Source organism: Ceratotherium simum, chromosome 16 (assembly GCF_057802395.1).
Source record: "Ceratotherium simum simum isolate JZ-2026a chromosome 16, ASM5780239v1, whole genome shotgun sequence".
Classification (NCBI taxonomy): domain Eukaryota; kingdom Metazoa; phylum Chordata; class Mammalia; order Perissodactyla; family Rhinocerotidae; genus Ceratotherium; species Ceratotherium simum.
The window spans coordinates 1,817,231-1,835,760 of NC_141915.1; the positions used below are offsets into that span (position 1 = coordinate 1,817,231).

The 18,530-nt window shown below is 47.9% G+C and overlaps 1 long non-coding RNA gene across 1 annotated transcript; it reads left to right on the top strand.

Annotated features, from left to right (window-relative positions):
- Positions 1 to 5,657: 5,657 nt before the first annotated feature.
- Positions 5,658 to 11,699, top strand: LOC147914857 (uncharacterized). The gene is made up of 3 exons (XR_015554575.1): positions 5,658 to 5,685; positions 5,890 to 6,029; positions 11,427 to 11,699. It is a non-coding gene; the product is annotated as an uncharacterized LOC147914857 (long non-coding RNA).
- The last annotated feature ends 6,831 nt before the right edge of the window (positions 11,700 to 18,530 follow it).

Consider the following 18,530-nt stretch of genomic DNA (forward strand, 5'->3'; position numbering starts at 1 on the left):
AGAAGAGGAGGTGCAAGCCAGAAGTGCGACAATACTGGCTTCTGTGTCTACCTGTGTAGCTACCCGGATGCAAAGCGAGGCAGAGAAGGGTGGAGAATGATTGGGTGGGGGAGGGGCGCGAGTGGCTGGCAGAGAACAGCTGCACACAGGGGTCATTTGGAGGTGGTCCACGTGAGGCTAAGCTCAGGACTGTTGTCCATGGTTGTGGGAAACATGTTTTCCACCCTGGATTGAATAAGGAAGGTTCTTGCCCTGGTTACTGCTGATGGTCAGGGAGGAAGCCAGTCTGTGGAAGAAGACGACACATGCAGAGGGGCAGAGCTGAGAGAATAGCAGAGCCTGATCAAACCATTCCTAAAACTCATTTCACTCAAGCCAGTAAATCCCCTCTATTGTTAGGATTTCTGTTGCCTGAGCCCGACATACTCTGACTACAACTCCCTTTCCCCTACTCTTCTCACCCCGCCAAGCCTTTACACTTGGCCTTCCCTCCACTTTGCATGCCCTTCTCCTCCAGACCCACCTGGTGAGAACCTAGTTATCCTTCACTGTCCCTCTCAGCAAGGCTTTCCCTGCCCTCCCAGGTGGGTTGACTCTTTCTTCCATGGCACCCTCAGAGGCCCCAGGGCACACTGTGGTGTGTACACTGCGTATGATGGTATGATTGGTTCTTGGTCTGTGTCCATCAATGGACTGGACGGGGGTTCCTAGAGGGAAGGGCTGTGTCCAATTTATCTCTTGACCCTCAACCCCAGCACAGAGCTCAGATACACTTCTGAAATTGATTTACCCATGTTGATAAACATAGCAGTAGCTCATCCATTTTTATTACTGTGTAAGAGCCCATGATATCACACCATAATTTATTAGTCCATTCTTCTACACCAATTGATCATTGAGGTTATTTCCATCTTTTTTGCTATAACAAATAATGCTGCCTGCAACATTGCTTTACACGTCTCCTTTCCTATTCACTAGGATTACTGTTGTAGCTCTGAGTAATAGGGACATGAATCACAGTGGTGTAGTAGGCTGGACCATGGCCACTCAAAATATCAAGTCCTAATCCCTGGAACCTGTAATATGACTTTATTTGGAAAAAGGTGTGATTAGGGATCCTGAGATGAGGGGATTGTCTTGGAGGACCCTGAGTGCAATCACACAGATCTTTACAAGCGGGAGGCAGAGGGAGGCCTGACACACACAAGAGGAGAAGGGGGTGTGAAGATGGAGGCAGATCCGAGTGACACAGCCACAGCTAAGGAAGGCTGGCCGCCACCAGGAGCTAGAAGAGCGGAGGAGCAGATTCTCCTTTAAGACTTCTGGAGGGAGAGGGGCCCTGCTGACACCTCGATTTTGGCCCAGCAATACTGATTTCAAACTTGTGGCCTCCAGAACTGTGAGACAATAAATGTGTGTTGCTTTAAGCCACCCAGTTTGTGGTAACTTGTTACAGCGCCACAGGAAACTAATACAGGTGGCTGGAACAAGATAGAAGTTGGTGTCTTTGCACATCAAGGTCTGAGTGCTGACGGTCCGGGGCTGCTCTGGTGTCCCCACAGACAACTATGATTCGGGCTGATTAGCTTTCTGCCCTCCCATCCCTAGGGTGTGTCCCCGTCCCCACGTTCCAAGGAGGCACCCAGCACCACATTCTGTTTCTAAGTAACGGGGAGGAAAGGACAAAGGGCAGCCACGAGCTGTCTTTGGAGAAAACTTCCTAGAAACTGTCATGTAGCACTTGTGTTTCATCCGATTGGCCAGAACTTGGTCACATGGCCACTCCAGCCACACGGAAGCTGGGAAGTAGAAATGTGGTCTCTATTCCGGGTGACCACTTGACCAGCTAGAAATCAGGCGGTCTAAGTCAGGGAGAACAGATATTGGGGTCGGCAACTAGCTATCTCTTTGTGCTATTTCCTTGTGCTTGTCTTCATTTCATAAGTTAAAAATGTGTTTTAAAGGGGCCGGCCCCGTGGTGCAGCGGTTAAGTTCACATGCCCTGCTTCGGTGGCTGAGGGTGCACCGGTTCGGATCCTGGGTGCAGACCTATGCACTGCTCATCAAGCCATGCTGAGGCCGCATCCCACATAGAGCAACTAGAAGGATGTACAGCTATGACATACAACTATCTACTGGGGCTTTGGGGAGGAAAAAGGCAAAAAGGAGGAAGATTGGCAACAGATGTTAGCACAGGGCCAATCTTCCTCAAAAAAGAAAAGGATGCTTTAAAAAAAATGTTAAAAATAAATCACATGCATTGTTTGTGTATTTTTTAAATGTCTGAAATGAAAAGGGAAACCCTCAAAAAAGTGTTTTAAAAGCATCACTGTTATTTTTTATGAACACAATAAAATGAATCAAAAGGAAAACAGCAAATGAATTTTTTTTAAGTTTATAAACTTTATTAAAAAAATCACCACGCATTATTTGCGTATTTTATTTTATTTTTTTAATTTTTTTTCCCCCAAAGCCCCAGTAGGTAGTTGTATGTCATAGTTGCACAGCCTTCTAGTTGCTGTACGTGGGACGCGGCCTCAGCACGGCTGGAGAAGCGGTGCGTCGGTGCGCGCCCGGGATCTGAACCCGGGCCGCCAGCAGCAGAGCGCGCGCACTTAACCGCTAAGCCACGGGGCTGGCCCTATTTGTGTATTTTAAAAAAACGTTTGAAATGAAAAGGAGAGGGCAGCTGGGATGTTGGTAGCTTACTGTGTCCAGCGCCCGGCCCTCCCTGGGGAGCTGGTCTGGGAGCATCCACAGGGAGCTGATTCTAGGAGAAAACTCAGACTGAACAAAGCGGGAGACCATTGTGAGCAGCAGACACAATCAAACAGCCTGCCTGGAACCTCCCCCACCCATTGAGGTGGCTGTCACAGCAAAGCCAGCAGCAGGCTCCAGGGTGAGCCCCAGCTCGGAGCACGGGGAATGGCAGGCTCTCCCAGAAAGCTCCTGTGGAGCACGGTACTGGATTGAATAGTGCCCGCTCCATTCATGTCCACCTGGAACCTCAGAACATGACTTGATCTGTAAATGGTGTCTTCACAGCTACATTTGGTTAAGACGAAGTCATACTGGAGTCGGGTGAGCTCTAAATCTAATATGATTAGTGTCCATAAAGGAAGAGGAGGAGAGACACAAACACAAACACCCTGCAGTGACAAGGCAGCGACTGGAGTGGTGCAGCTACAGGCCAAGAAGACCCAGGGGTTCCGGCCACCACCAGAAACCAGAGAGGGAAGGAAAGATCTTCCCTTAGAGGCCTCAGAGGGAGAAGGACCCTGCCCACACCTGGATTTCTGATCTCGAGCCTCCAGAACTATGAGAGAATAAATTTCCGTTGCTCTTGGCCCTCCAGTTGTGGTACTTTGTATGGCAGCCCAGGAAGCTAATACAAGCACCTACTGTGTGTGAGACGCCATGCCAAGCACTGGAGACCACAGTAGTGAAGAAGAGAGCCAAGACCCTGTCCTGAAGGGCTCTCAGTCCAGTGGGGGAGGTGGACTTGTGCCCAAGTCCAGGAGGTTCTGAGCGTAAAGGGCAGAGACCTCTAATCCAGCCCACGTTCGGGAAAGTTTTCGTAGGGGAGGAGATGCCCAGGCAAGGCCTGGAAAGCTGAGCTCTTCTTTGGAGGGACATTTTTTCTAGGGGACGACCAAGCTGAGGCTCCTTCCCTGTCATCCTCCCTTGCAGTTACAGCCTCAGAAACCCTCAGCTCTTTCTGAGTCGCCACACAGGCCACGCTGCTCTGTGTCTCCCCTGAATCACAGTGACTGGGTGACAGGTCTATTTCCTTCAGGCTGCAAGGACCAGGTCTTACCAATTTGTTTAATCACTCATATTGCTCAGCAAAGTGCCTGGCACTGAAATAAGTGCCTAAAGAATGTTGGAAAAACTGAGGTTAAAAACAAAGCTAAGGGGGCCGGCCCTGTGGCTTAGCAGTTAAGTGCGTGCACTCCACTACTGGTGGCCCGGGTTCGGATCCCGGGCGTGCACTGACGCACCGCTTGTCCAGCCACGCTGAGGCCGCGTCCCATATACAGCAACTAGAAGGATGTGCAACTATGACATACAACTATCTACTGGGGCTTTGGGGAGAAAGAGGATGATTGTCAATAGATGTTAGCTCAGGGCCGGTCTTCCTCAGCAAAAAGAGAAGGATTGGCACGGATGTTAGCTCAGGGCTGATCTTCCTCACACACACACAAAAACAACAAAGCTAAAATGGGCACGAGAGATCTTTTTGGAGTGATGGAAATGTTCTAAATTTGTTTCATGGTGGTTGTTGCACAACTCTGTAAATTTAATAAAAACTATTGAATCGTACACATAAAACCAGGTGAATAGTACAGTATGTAAATTATATCTCAATAAAGCTGTTTAAGTCTAACCTTCTTGAAGGGCTAAAACGGAAAAGACAGACAATACCCAGTGCAGCTGTTATGCTGCTGCTCCCGCACTGGGAGTGTGAATTGGCTCAGCTGCGCTGGAAACGGCTTGGCAGTCCCTGCTAACACTCAACAATACACACAACCTGTGGCCCAACAATTCCATTCGTAGGTCCACATCCAGCAAAAATGCACAGATATACATCCACCAAAAGACAGGTGAAAGGCGCATAGCAGCACAACTCACAATGGCCCCCAACCGGAAATCACCCACACTCCCGTCTACAGTAGAATGGGGAAATGAATGTGGGAGCTACAGACCGGGAGAATGAACCTTGTGCATTTAAAACACAACTATACACGACCCCATGGGTGAAGCTCACAACCACATGTTGAGTGAAAAAGCCAGACCCAAAGGAGCACACGCCCTACGATTCCACGAACGCAAATGACAAAACAAGAAAGACCTTCTATGTTTCTGTAAGTCAGGAGAGCGGTTATCTTGGGATGGGGGTGGGGGCTGGAGAAGGGCCTAAGGGCGTCTCCTGAGGTGTGGATCCTATTCTGTCTCCTGAGATGGATGTTGGTCACACAGGTTTGTTCAGTTTGTGAAAATTCATTGAACTGAACACTTAAGACGCACTTTTCCATATATATATATATGACACATTTTGCACGTCACTAAAACGTTAGCAATAACAAAAACAAAGAATGGAGACTGGTTTCTCGGGTCTCCATCTCCACCTCGTGGTCACTCTGTGAACTACAACATCCAACCAGTGCTGGCTCCTGACTGGCGCTGGGCTGAAAGGGAAGCAGGTGAATTAACGCTTTCAGGAGAAAAACCCTTTCAGTGTCAAAACAAACAAACAAACAAAAATGGCTTTGGGGACTTACAGGACAAAAAAGCCCTTGGAACCAACTAAGAGCCTAATGTCCTCTGAAGTGGTTGGGACCAGGTCACCAAACAAGTCACCTCCCTCTCTGTTCTCATCTCTCACAGCTGCCCTCAACCCCACCCTGCAGAGTCCAGCCAGCCCTACTCCCGTTCCTTTGTTCCGGTCTCTGCCCACGCGGACTCCACCCTATATGGACCATGTGACTCAGGGCAGGCCAATCAGTGCTGACAGTCCCTGGCTTGACTGATTGGTTCAGGGGTGGGCATGGGACTAAGCCTGGCCAATCGGAGTGAGCCTTGGGACTTTTGCTAAGAATGCTAGGACATAGGCTGCTGAATGTCCTACTGGAAGGTGAAGTCTCCAGAAGCTGTTGACCACCACCTAAACACCTGTCTGAAAATGTAAGCAACACTGAAAAACAATAGCCAAGTGATGGAGAGAGAGAAATGGGAGCCTGGTCTCATCCTTTGATCTCTGGGTCAAAACTTGCCTGAAATGGAATCTAGGACTATTTGGTTATGTGGGAAAGGTTTTCTTTTCTTTTCTTTGTTTTTTTTTGGTTTAAAGCAATTTGTATTGGTTTTTTTCTGTGTCCTGCACTGAAGGAAGCCAACAGAAAGAGTCTGATGGCTTGTGCTTCCAGAAGAATCAGCTCTTGGATTGGAGGGAGAGATGGATGCTATAGCCAGGAGATCCAGGGGGACTGCAGGAAACAGAAGGGATTTGTGCTATGACTTGAGAGCAGGTATGTTGAAACAGGCAAAATTGACCAGTAAACTACACAGGAAATAAAAGCACGAGGTGAATTCCTCCAGTTTAGATTTTTTTTTTTAATTTCATGTAATGAAAATTTTCACCCACAGAAGCTTTGGAAGAATAGTTTGATAAACATTTACTTTCTCATTTCCCAGATTCAGCAGTTGTTAGCACTTTATCTTATTTACTTTAACTTATTTTTGCAAGGAAAGATTTGCTCTGAGCTAACATCTGTGGCCAATCGTCCTCTCTCTTTTTTCTTTTCGCCCCAAAGCCCCAGTGCATGTTTGTATACTCTAGTTGTAAGTCCTTCTAGTTCTTCTCTGTGAGCCGCCACCCCAGCATGGCAACTGACAGATGAGTGGACTGGTTCCACAACCAGGATCCGAACCCGGGCCACCGAAGTGGAGCACGCTGAACTGTAACCACGAAGCCATCAGGGCTGGCTCTACTTTAACTTTTTTGTTAAACCACTTCAGAAGAAGTTGCAGACATCATGACTCAAGGGAAAGCTTTCATGGCTGAACTGTGAATCCCTCCTCCAGCGTCAAGATTTGATTTTTGGTCTGAATTTAGATGGGGTTCCTGCAGGACCAGATGCAAGAATGCCCCCCAGCCTGCTGCACTTGGCTGTCGGGGTTGTTTCTGGTATAACCTGTAACTTGTGGACTGTGGCTCCACTGAAGAATGGGAAGTAGCCACCGACCTTTACAGAGCTACTTGACTAGCAGGGACCCCAGAGCCCGTGGCTCCCCTTTGCTGAAGTCACCTGTAACTAGCACAGGGCCCATGTGCAGTGGTGAAGGACTGGGACAGCGGTACCTGAGGGTCCAAGTTCTCCACGAAGCTGCTGCTGTGCTTCCTGCTCCGTGTCCTTTCTAACTAGGTCAGGTGCTGGACCAGCCCCTGAGTATTGTGAGTTTAATTGTCCTTCCTAATCCAAAACCCACTCCTGTGGCCTTGCGGTAACTTTTCACCTCTAAGTACTTAAGCACGCGTCTCCTAAAAATAAGGCTATCCTACATAACCACATGCAAGAAAATTTAAAATTCTATAATGTCATCTAACATCCAGTCCATTTTCAAGCTTCCTCAACTGTCCCTGAAATATTCTTTATAGCTGGGTGTTTAAAAGTAAAGATCCAATGGAAGATTGTTGGCAAAGATCCTCTCCTTGACCAAACTTTAGTCAGGCTCCTCTGAGCCCAGCTTGGCCCTGTCCTTGGTCATGTCCTCCAAGAGCCCAGTTTGAGCAAGAATCCTGCTAAGTCACTTTAGCCAGAATCCCCCACCCTTGAGATCTGACCAAATTCCTCATCCCCCGCCTCCCCCAAGTGGTATCTGATCACCTTGGCCTGTCTTCAGCAAAAGTCTTCTTCAGCCAGAATCCCCCTCACCCCTGATGTTTCCTCTTAATAGTTTTCCATCCACTGACCCCTGCCCTGCTCCTTGGCTATAAATCCCCATTTTTCCTTACTGTATTCGCAATTGAGCCCAGGCCTGTAGTGAGGTCCCTTTTCCCCTCTTGCAATAGTTCCTGAGTGAAACATGTTTTTACCACTTTAACTACAGGCAGGCTCTGGTTTTCTTTGACATTCTGAGATGGGAGATTGTTATGGGCCAAGTCTCAAAGCAGTGCAAACCACATCTGCTTACGTTCCGTTGTCCAGTCACTCAGCCCACTGCATGGAAACTGGGCAGTGCGGTCTGTCTTTGTGCCCACGAGGACACACTATCAACCCAGGCATTGTTTCACTGCAGGAAGAGCATAGCATAGTGGCAAACATTAACGGTATTGCTAGTCACTTCCCTAGTGCCAACCGTCCCCTCCTACTGTTACCCCAACGTTTGTACCTCAAGGGAAACTGACTCTGCCTTTCAGTACAGCTGGAAGAGGGGACGATGAGTTCAGACTCGATCTCCTAGGTTGGAGGTTGGAAGCTATTGCAGGTGAAAACGATTTTTTAAAAAAGGAACTGATCAAGATTCATGCGTAAAATGCCTTTTGAATCTGAGGCAGGTTACCTTTGTCTCAGACAAACAGGCTGCCCCAACAGAGATTTTGTGACCCAACCCTACCAGACCCCGCACCCCTAGCTGAGTCAGGTGACTCTCCTCACTGGCTTGGGGAGCAGGTATGTAAACCAGAAACGATTGCATCCCACTAGGAACCAATGGATGAAGAGATTGAAGGTGGGTGAAGGAGAAGGGACTTCTGGCCCTGCCACTTCCTGGCTCTGTGACCTCAGGCAAGTGACCTCCTCTCCCCCCTTTCCAAATGTGGCTGTGAGACCTAACAGACTAGACAGCTGTCTCTGGTGGAGTCTGCCCTACAGACGCCTACCTTCTGGTTTCCCTCTCAGAGGAAGATGGTGGAGGCGTGCATTATCATTCACAGCATGCCCTGCCACTTTGTGGAGGAGAACACCCTCCCCTGCTCCATTAACAGCAGGCTTGGCCACCTGTCCTCTGGCCAATGGATGTGCTAAAGAAAAAATCATTCCTCCTGACACTTGTTAAAGAACGGTGAGGCTGGCTTTATTCAAGATGGGCCGTCGAGATAAGTGTAGGGACCACCGCAACGGGATCTTGCAGTGGGGAAGAGAGATTGGGCTCAACTCTGAATACAACAAGGAAAAATGGGAATTGATAGCCAAGGAGCAGGGGGGGAGTCAGTGGATGGGAAATTACTAGGAGGAAACATCAGGGGTAAGGAGGGATTCTGGCTGAACAAGGTTTTTTGTTGGAGGCAGGCCAGGGGGATCAGACACCACCTGGGAGATGGTAGAGGACAAGAACTAGATGAGATATGGGAGGTGATCAGATATGGAGGATGGGGATTCTGGCTAAACTGACTTAGCAAGATTCTTGCTGAAACTGAACAATGCAGAGACGAACATGGAAGTCCAAAAGTCGAGGCTTGGTTGAAAAAGAACTCAGAGGAGCCTGAGTAGAGTTTGGTCAAGGAGAGAAGCTTTGTTAGATGTGAACAAAAGTGACACGTAAATTCCCAGCAGAAGTGTCAAGAGTTGAGGCATAACTTGCAATAGTTCTCTTTTTTCCCTCTCCCATGAGACGGGCAGTGTCCCCCACAGGGGCCGCTCCTTCAGGCTGGGGCCTTGAGCGTGGGTGATGTGGATTGGAGCTCCCAGATGACCCACAGTGGAGATAGAGTGTGAGAAAGAAGTCTTTGTTGGTGTAAGCCAACAATGATTTGGGGTCATTTGTCACTGCAGCAAAACGCAGCCTATCCTGACCTGTAGAGAAATCTTTATTGCCATCCACAGTGGTGACACAAGACAGGCCTTCTGTCAGCAGTTCTGACCAGCTCCTGAGGCTGAGACGAAACCTGTTTCCCTGCAGCCCCTGCCGTGGCCTCAGGGATGACCAGGGCCTGACTGTTCCCTGCCGTGGGACAGCCCTGCAGTGATCATGGGTGGAGGAGCTCTGCAGGGTCCACGCCCACGGCTTCCAGGAGGAGCTCCCACTTTATTTGGCAAGCTCTTTCGGTACCAAGCCCGGGACTTGTGACTGTTTCAAGGGCCTCCATTTATATTTGAGACCTAAAATTTTTTTATTACATCTAATTTTTTTTTTAAAAACCTGCAAAACCAATATTAATAGATGTTTAATTAAATGCTCACAACACATAACATTATACTCGATTTCTTCATCCTTAAATCTAATGTTCATAAAACTTTCAGGACAGTGAAAAGCATGTGGCTTAGGTTTTCTCACTTTGCAAGAATTCCCCATAAAGTAAGACGAAAATGATAGCTTAGGAACCACGGTCAACCATAAGTTGAGTGAATCATTTGTGGCCAAATGATTTCAGAAGCAAAATCATAAAAATCTTTTCAAATTTTATTTTACAGCAAAGAGTTCTATTTTCTGCGCTCTGTGGGTGTGTTTTGATACGTTTGGTAGGGATATGGAACAAGCATCCAAAGGAAAAGCCTTGAGAGACCGTCTTGATGCTGTTAGTGGTCCTTCATGGGACATGGCTCGGCCCCCTCCCCGTCTGTGAGGGAGATGGCAGGTAGCTCCCCAACGTCCCCTCTCCTTCATCCTCAGCAACAGAGCTCCTAGACAGTGATTCTCAAAGCGGGAGCCCTGGACAGCAGCGTTGTTAGAAATAGATGCTCACATTCCACCACAGCTGTACTGAATCAGAAACTCTGGGGTGGGGCCCAGCACTCTGTGTTTAAACAATCTCTCCAGTGGATTATGATAGCCACTCAAGTTTAAGAACCACTCCCAATACTCTCTAGGGGCAACAATGAACTCAGCAAAGGACTTCATTTCCCAACCTCCTCTGCTGCTAGGTGAGGCCATCGGGCTAAATTTTGACAAGATGTAAGTAGAAGTGTTGGGACTTCCAGGAAGTCTCCTTAAAAGGAAGAAGTCCTTCTTTGGACTTGTCCTCCAGCAGCTGGCCTGGAATGCAGTTGTAATGGCTGGACCTCTGGCAGACATTTTGAATCATGAGGATGAGGCCTAACCTTTAGGGATGGTGGAGTGGTGAGCTAATAACAGCCTGAGTCCCTGAGACTTTGTGAAGCTGCCATTTTTGAGAGAAATATAAGCTTATGTCTTATCTAAGCCACTGTTATTTTGTTTTCTGTTATATGCAGCTATATCCTCACTGATACACCATCCCAGTTGCCTTCTCTGAATCAACGGGAGCCCCTGTTCTGGCTGTTCTGAGCTCTGAAGTCTGGGCCTGCGCCTGCCTCCTCACCCTCCTCCTGGGTCCATACTTATTCCCTCGCTCTCCTCCCAGGCTCAGAACTCTGCCCTCACCCTCCTGCTGGACAGTGGGCTGAGGAGGCGTTACTGCACTGTCCATCCATCCCCTCAGCTCTGGGGCCATCACATTCTCCTCAGCTGAGGCCAACTTCACTTGAATTGTTTTCCCCAGGCCTGCCTCTCCTGCCCCCATTCACTGCCTCCCCACGGGTGGCCTGGCCAGCAGGTTATGACTCTAAGTGCCAAAAGAGAAGTGAAAGTCGCGTGCCGGGGAAGTCAGTAGGATGGGGAAGCGTCACAGAGCTAGGCCTCAGTGGGGCAGGATTTCTGCCAGCAGAGAAAGGAGGGGAAGAACCTGCCAGGCAGCAAGAACAGCACGGCTTATCCTCGGAGGCGTGCACGCGGCCGGCGGGGGAGACGGTGGGAGGGAAGGAGGCAGGAAATGAGTATAGACAAGTGCACGGGGACCAGCGTGTACGATCTGCCCTCAGGACCAGGCAGGTTTCTAAAAACAAACTTTATAGAAGTGTAATTTACATAAAATAGAATATAATCATTTTACAGGGACCACTATCACGATATATGACATGATACAACTTTTCTGTCATTGTGAAAAGTTCCTTCTTGTTCCTTTGCAGGCCTCGGCAACCACTCATCTGCTTTCTGTCGCTATTGACTAGTTTCGTCTTTCCCAGCATTTCATACGAAAGGAATCACACAGTATGGAGTCTTCCTCGTCTGTCTTCTTTCACTCACATAAAGTTTTTAGATTCATCCAGGAGCAGGATTCCGTTTTATCCATTCCCCAGCTGAGGGACATATGGGCTGTTTCCAGTTTTGGGAGACTATGTATAAAGCTGCTATGAATATTCATGTACAAGGCTTTCTGCTGGACATCTGTTTTCATTTCTCTCGGGTAAACACTGGGGGGGGGGGATTGCTGGGTCTCATGGGAGTTGTGTGCCTAACTTTGTAAGAAACAACCACACTATTTTCCAAAGTGGTTGTACCATTTAGGATCCCCACCAGCAGTGTAAGAATGTTCTAGTTCCTCCACATCCTCATCAACATTTGGTGTTGTCAGTTTTAATTTTAGCCATTTTCAGGCATGTTTAGTGGTATATTGTTGTGGCTTTAATTTACATTTCTCTGAAGACTAATAATATGGAGCATCTTTTCATGTGCTTTTTCTGCCACTCATATATCTTCTTTACTTAAGCATCTGTCAAAATCATTTGCCTGTTTTGAAAATTGGATTATTTGCCTTCTTACTACTGACTTTTTAGGTGAAATTCAAATAATGTATATTTAATCATTACCCATTTTAAAGTGTACAATTCAGTAGTATTTAGTATTTTCACGATATTGTGCAGCAAGCACCTCTATCTAGTTTCAAGATATTTTCATCACCCCAAAATGAAACTCCATCAACATTAAGCAATCATTCCCTGTCCCCCTCTTCCCAGCTCCTAGGAACGAGCAATCTGCTTTCTGTCTCTATGGATGTACTATCCTGGCTATATAATATAAATGAGATCATACAATATGTGGCCTTTTGTGTCTGGCTTCTTTCACTCAGCATAATGTTTCCGAGATTCATCCGTGTTGTAGCATGTGTCATGGTTCATTCCTTCTTATGGATGAATAACATTCCATTGTATTCCAGGTTTTTGGTTCTTCCAGAGAAGTATGATGCTGCCATATTTTCTTGTACCCTCCACAGCTGGGCCCTCACGGCGGGGAAAGAGAGAGAGGTTCGTTCTTTCTTTATCCACACTTTGTTTATCCATTCGTCTGTTGATGGACGTTTGGGCTGTTTCAACCTTGGGTGACTGTGAATAGTGCTGCTATGAAGATGTGCAAGTATTTGTTTGAACATCCGTTTTCAATTCTTTGGGGTGGATACCTAGGAGTGGGACTGATGAGTCATATGGAAACTCTGTGCTTAACTCTTTGAGGAACTGCCAAACTGTTTTTCAGAGTGGCTGCGCCATTTTATATTCCCACCAGCAGCATATGAGAGTTCCAATTTCTCCACATGCTCATGAACATTTGTTATTTTCTGGGGTTTTTTTAAACTACTTTTATTATGGTCAACATACTGAGTGTGATGTGAACCTTACTATCAATTTTTTAAAGTGCTTTATATAGTCTGGATGTAATTCATTTGTCAGATACACATACTGTGAATATTTTCTCCCAGCCTGTGTCTTTTGATAATATGCAGTTAAAAAAATTTAATGTATTTTATCCTTACAAAGACTCCGCACTATTCTAGGAGAATGGGATGACTTCATTCTGCCACACACCAGACTTAGAGCACCTGCTTCGTGAAAGAGGTTGTGTGTTTCTGAAAAAGTGGCATATAAGTGAAGTCTGAATGAGTTAGCCCTGTGAGGGTGGGTGTTTGCACGGCTGTGATATCTAAGAGGGAAAGATCCGAGTGTGTGTGGGACATCCGTGTGAATACTGAGTCACATCTGTGTAAGGTAAATGTGTGATGTATGATTGTGTGTGTCATGCATGAATGTGTGTGCCGTCCACTTGGGGGTCATGTGAGTTTGTGTGATGTTGCATGTACGTGTGAGATCTGAGGACGTGTGTGGCCTCTGTGTGTACATGTGACATCAGAGTCTCATCAGAGATTGAAAAGGACCCTGGACCAGCCAGGACCTCTTTCTTACTGAGGCCACAAGCCTCATACAGGTGAGGTCTATAGGAACCTGCACGTGCTGGCAGCCCTCTTGCTGTTAGGTGGGGAGAGCCTACCTGGGAACAAACCACCGAAGAGGAAAGCGGAGAGCACTCCGAGATGGAGAAAGACAAAACCCTCGGGATGGTTGAGCACAGGATCCAGTCGTGTCTGCAGCTCTGCCCTGGGCTTTGTAGTTACTAGACCAGTCAGCCCCCCTCCTCCCCAGCTCCTCCACTTCTCGCAGGTTTGAACTGGGTTTTGTCGCAAGAGTCCTGACTAGCATAAACACTTATGATAGGGTGCGAATGGGGAAAAGCCTTCCTTCTGCTTGCTGCCATCTCAACCTAATACAAAATAGGAATGAGCGGCGAGAGCTCAGAAGGAAGTGAAGGAGGGGCCCGCCTTACTTCCTGAGGCACCAGGAAGCCAAGCCGCCCAGGCAGGTGGGGCCTCCCCTCCCCCACTCCGTCCCCTTCCAAGGGAGGGGCTTCTCGTGAAGGGGGAGGAGAAGGTGCTGGCTGGATAGTGGAAAAGGGGCTCTCCAGCTGGGGCGGTGGCAGTGCAGGTGGGGGACGGGGGTCAGTGGGTCCCAAAACTTCAGTTCAGGGTGCCGCTCCCTCGAGCTACAGGGAGGGATCTGGATGGCTGAGCCAGAGAAATACGGTTTGGGGAGTGTTTGTTGTGGCTGGTCCAGGCTGAATGCCTAGGACCAGGCTGTCTCTGGCTGGAAGGGACCCAGCAGAGTTGAGTAAGGGGCTGGCATATGGGAGGATCATCAGCCCTCCACTCCACACTTTCCAGTGATGGAAATGAGGGAAAAAAACGTCCTGGCAGCCGGGCTGCTGCTGTGACTCAGGCCAGCGTTGGCATCAGTGCTGGGGAAATGGCTGCAGAGAGTGGAACGTCAGCAAAAGGCTCAGTCCCACGTCCTGGCTGCGTGCTGTCAGCAGGAGGAGGCTGCGGCGGGCCGTGTTGGGGCCTGTCTCAGCCTCCGGGGCTTCCGCGACTGCCAGGCCCTGTCAACGTTGTTCCACTCCTTCCTCTTGACAGTGTCATGAGGTAGGTGACATTAGCCCATTGACAGGTGAGAAAACTGAGGGTTGGAGAGAAGTGACTTCTAAGGTCCTGTGGCTAAAAATGATAATGATAATATGCAATATTATCATTATATTATAGTGTTAATGAATGTCATATACAGTGATAATAATACCACTTATGTATTTACAAAATGTGTGTCCTATATTATTTATAAAGATCTCACATGTGCAGTCTAGTTTATTGAGTCCTAAAGCAGGCACTTTGCTAACCACTTAGCAGGCAGTGGCTCATCACATGAGATGGCTGCTTTGTCATTCTCTGCCGTGGCCCAGCTCTCTAACACGGTACCCAACTCCTGGCACGCAGTAGGTGCTTAATCAGCATCATTCAGCGAATGAGTGGAGATGAAGGTCAGCTTGCAAGGTGGCCAGGGTAACTACAGGCAGCTTGATGTGGATGAGGTAGGTGACATTAGTCCATTGACAGCTGAGAAAACTGAGGGTTGGAGAGAAGTGACTTCTAAGGTCCTGTGTAGTTTTAAAAGCCCGGGCAACATTGACCATCCACTTGGACAAGTACCGGTGTTGGTGTGAACGAGGGGAAAAGGGCACTGTTCACCTTTCTAGTGAGAATGTAAATTGGTATAAAACTTCTGGGGGACAAAATTTTAAAAGGGCATACCCTTTGACCAAACAACTTCTAGAAATTTAATGTGAGAAAATACTTGTGCAAAGGTGCATAGACAGGTTGTGTATATTAGTAAAAAGTGCCCAGAATTAGAGATTGGTTAAAAACATCATGGGCCATCCATATCACAACAGTTCATAATAAGTGTGGCTAACAGAAAGTGGTTGGCAACTGTGCCCAGGAGTAACTCACTTGGTCATCATGACGACCCTATGGGGTAGACGCTGTGGTCATTCCCACCTGACAGGTGAGGAAGCAGGTGCGGGGCCGTAAAGGAGGGCACGCAGCTGCTGAGTAGGGAAGGGGTTTGGACGCAGGCCATCTGGCTCCCAAGCCTGTGCTCTTTAGTCCACAGCACACATGGCGATGATGTTGACATAAGTTCATTAATATGAACTATGTCTGCAATAAATTGTTAAGTGGAAAACGGAGGTTAAAAAATTGTCGAGTCGTTATTTCTCCATGGCAAGATAATGGCAAATATCTTTTTATTTTTTCTCTTTGTTTGAAATTTTTTACATGTAAATATTACTAATCATGAAAGACAATAAACTCTTTTCATTCTTGGGGGAAACAGAAAAAGGAGAAAATCTGAAGGATGAGGGAAAGGACTCAGTGATGGAAACTTCCAAGGTCCTCTTGCCTAGTGACCAGGCCCCTGGTCTCTGCAGCTTCCCACGGCCAGACAAGCTGCCATCCTCCTCCACTGGGGGAAAACCAAGGCCTTGTTTATTCATTCCTGATGGCCAGAGATGCACAACAGCTTCCTCTGGTGGCCTCTTACTCACGGACTCCTCGGAGAGGTCATTCCCCACCCAAATCCCCATGCCTCCATTTTTCAGGTGAGGAAACTGAAGCTCAGAGAGGGGCCTTTGCTCTCTGTCAAGGTCGTTTCTGCAACCAGGAGGCAGGATACAGACCCTGGTCGCAGTGACTGACAGTCAAGGCCCTGCATTTTCATTTCGACCATCATTTGAAAGAGAAGTCTGTGCTTTCTGTCCCACCATCCTGCTGAAAAACTTCTATAAAACTACAGCAAAGATTCTTTTCCTTCCTTTAAAAAAATGTTGAAAGGGGGCTGGCCTGGTGGTGTAGTGGTTGGGTTCCCGTGCTCCACTTCAGCGGCCCAGGGTTCACAGGTTCAGATCCTGGGCACCGACCTACACACAGCTCATCAAGCCATGCTGTGGTGGCATCCCATGTACAAAGTGGAGGAAGATGGGCACAGATGTTAGCTCAGGGACAATCTTCCTCAGCAAAAAGAGGAGGATTGGCAACAGATGTTAGCTCAGGGCTAATCTTTCTCACCCAAAAAAAAAAAAAAAAAGTTGAAGGGAAATGTCTTAGGCTTGGGCATCTTGATTCATATTCTATGCGCAGCAGTTTGGCCCTTGAATGTGGTCAATGACGTGGTGCAGGTAAGCTAAGCACTTCCATAATATGCAAAGACTCTGCAGACCTCCAGGCAGGCAAGGGACAACCAAGTTTAGCAATAGACTAACCAAAAACTGCATTAGAGTGGAACTGACCACAGGCTTTAAATTCTGGTTCTGCTCCTTTCTTGCTCATTAACCATGCTGTGTAACAAGACATCTCCAAACTCAGTGGCTTAATACAAAAATGTATTATTATCTCCCTATTTTCTGTGGTTTAACTGGGCCCAGCTGCATGGTTCTCACTTGGGGTCTCTCATAGAGTTGCAGTCAGGTGGTGGCTGGGGCTGCAGTCACTGGTGGGTCATCTGGGCTGGTTGTCCACCACGGCTCACATGACTAAACCCCAAGAGAATGGGAGACGAGACATCATCCTACGAGGGATTTCAAAGAGTCTTTGGGGAATGGAAGGCGGATGGAGAAGTGGTATCTGATATAACAGAGCAAAGGAAACTATACGCTAAATGCCTGCAGGGAGAGGAAACTGATGAGAAACCAGCCATTTCACTGCAAAACCGTGGAAGCAGTGATATGCGGGAGCCAGCTGATAATGGCTCACGAGAGCCGATTTTTAAAATTTCAGGAATATTGTCTCTGTGTGGTGCAAATACTATACAGTTATGTGCTACGGCCCGCCTCCTTTCCACCAAAGGGGTTAATTCTGAGGTAACCCATTTTACAGACATTTCTTGAATATCATACTTGTGCCAGGCACTGTGCTGGGGACTGGGAAACAGTGATCAGCAAAAGAGACAAAGAGCCTGCCCACATGGAGCTTACTGTCTCAGGTGGCTGGGGTGGAGATATTTATAAAATAATCACCCAAATAAATATACCTAATTAGCAATCATGATAAACTTCATGAAGGAAAAATACATGAAATAGGTTTTTTTTGGGGGGAGGGGAGTGGTTTAGGGAAGGCTTGAAAATGACAATTGAGCTGAGATGTAGTTTAAGTAGGAGTTATGGGGGTGAGGACTGCAGGAGGAAGTGCATTCCTGGAGGCAGGAGCAGCATGTGTAAAGGCCCTATAGTTCAGGGCTGGAGGACCAGGCTGGTGAGAAAGAACAAAGAGAAGTAAGCAGGGACGGCCCGGTGGCTTAGCGGTTAAGTGCGCGCACTCCGCTACTGGTGGCCCCGGTTCGGATCCCGGGCGCGCATTGATGCACCGCTTCTCTGGCCATGCTGAGGCCACGTCCCACATACAGCAACTAGAAGGATGTGCAACTACGACATACAACTATCTACTGGGGCTTTGGGGAAAAAAAGGAGGAGGATTGGCAGTAGATGTTAGCTTAGGGCCAGTCTTCCTCAAAAAAAAAAAAAAAAAGAGAAGTAAGCAGAGGAGGAGAACACACAGGCACCTGCGAATGGTAGAAACCCAATCCACACTGGCTTCAGAGGGTGGAGGGGAGGAATTTATTGGTCCCGTAATTAAAAAGTCTAGGGGCCGGCCTGTGGCGCAAGCAGTTAAGTGCGCGCGCTCCGCTGTGGCGGCCCAGGGTTCGCCGGTTTGGATCCTGGGCGCGCACCGTCGCACTGCTTGGCAAGCCATGCTGTGGCGGCATCCCATATAAAGTGGAGGAATATGGGCATGGATGTTAGCCCAGGGCCAGTCTTCCTCAGCAAAAAGAGGAGGATTGGCAGATGCTAGCACAGGGCTGATCGCCTCACAAAAAAAAAAAAAAAAAAATTCTAGGGACCTACTCACTTCAGATTCAGCTTAAACTCAACCAGCCCATCTCTATCCCTCCCTCTCTTCTCTCAGCATCTCTCTTGGGTGGTTCCCCTCCAGGCATCCTGACAGCAACAGGAAAACAAAGAGTCTCTAGCTACAGTTGCACACACTGCTCAAGAATGAGTCTCCTGGGCTCCGATTGGTTCAGCCG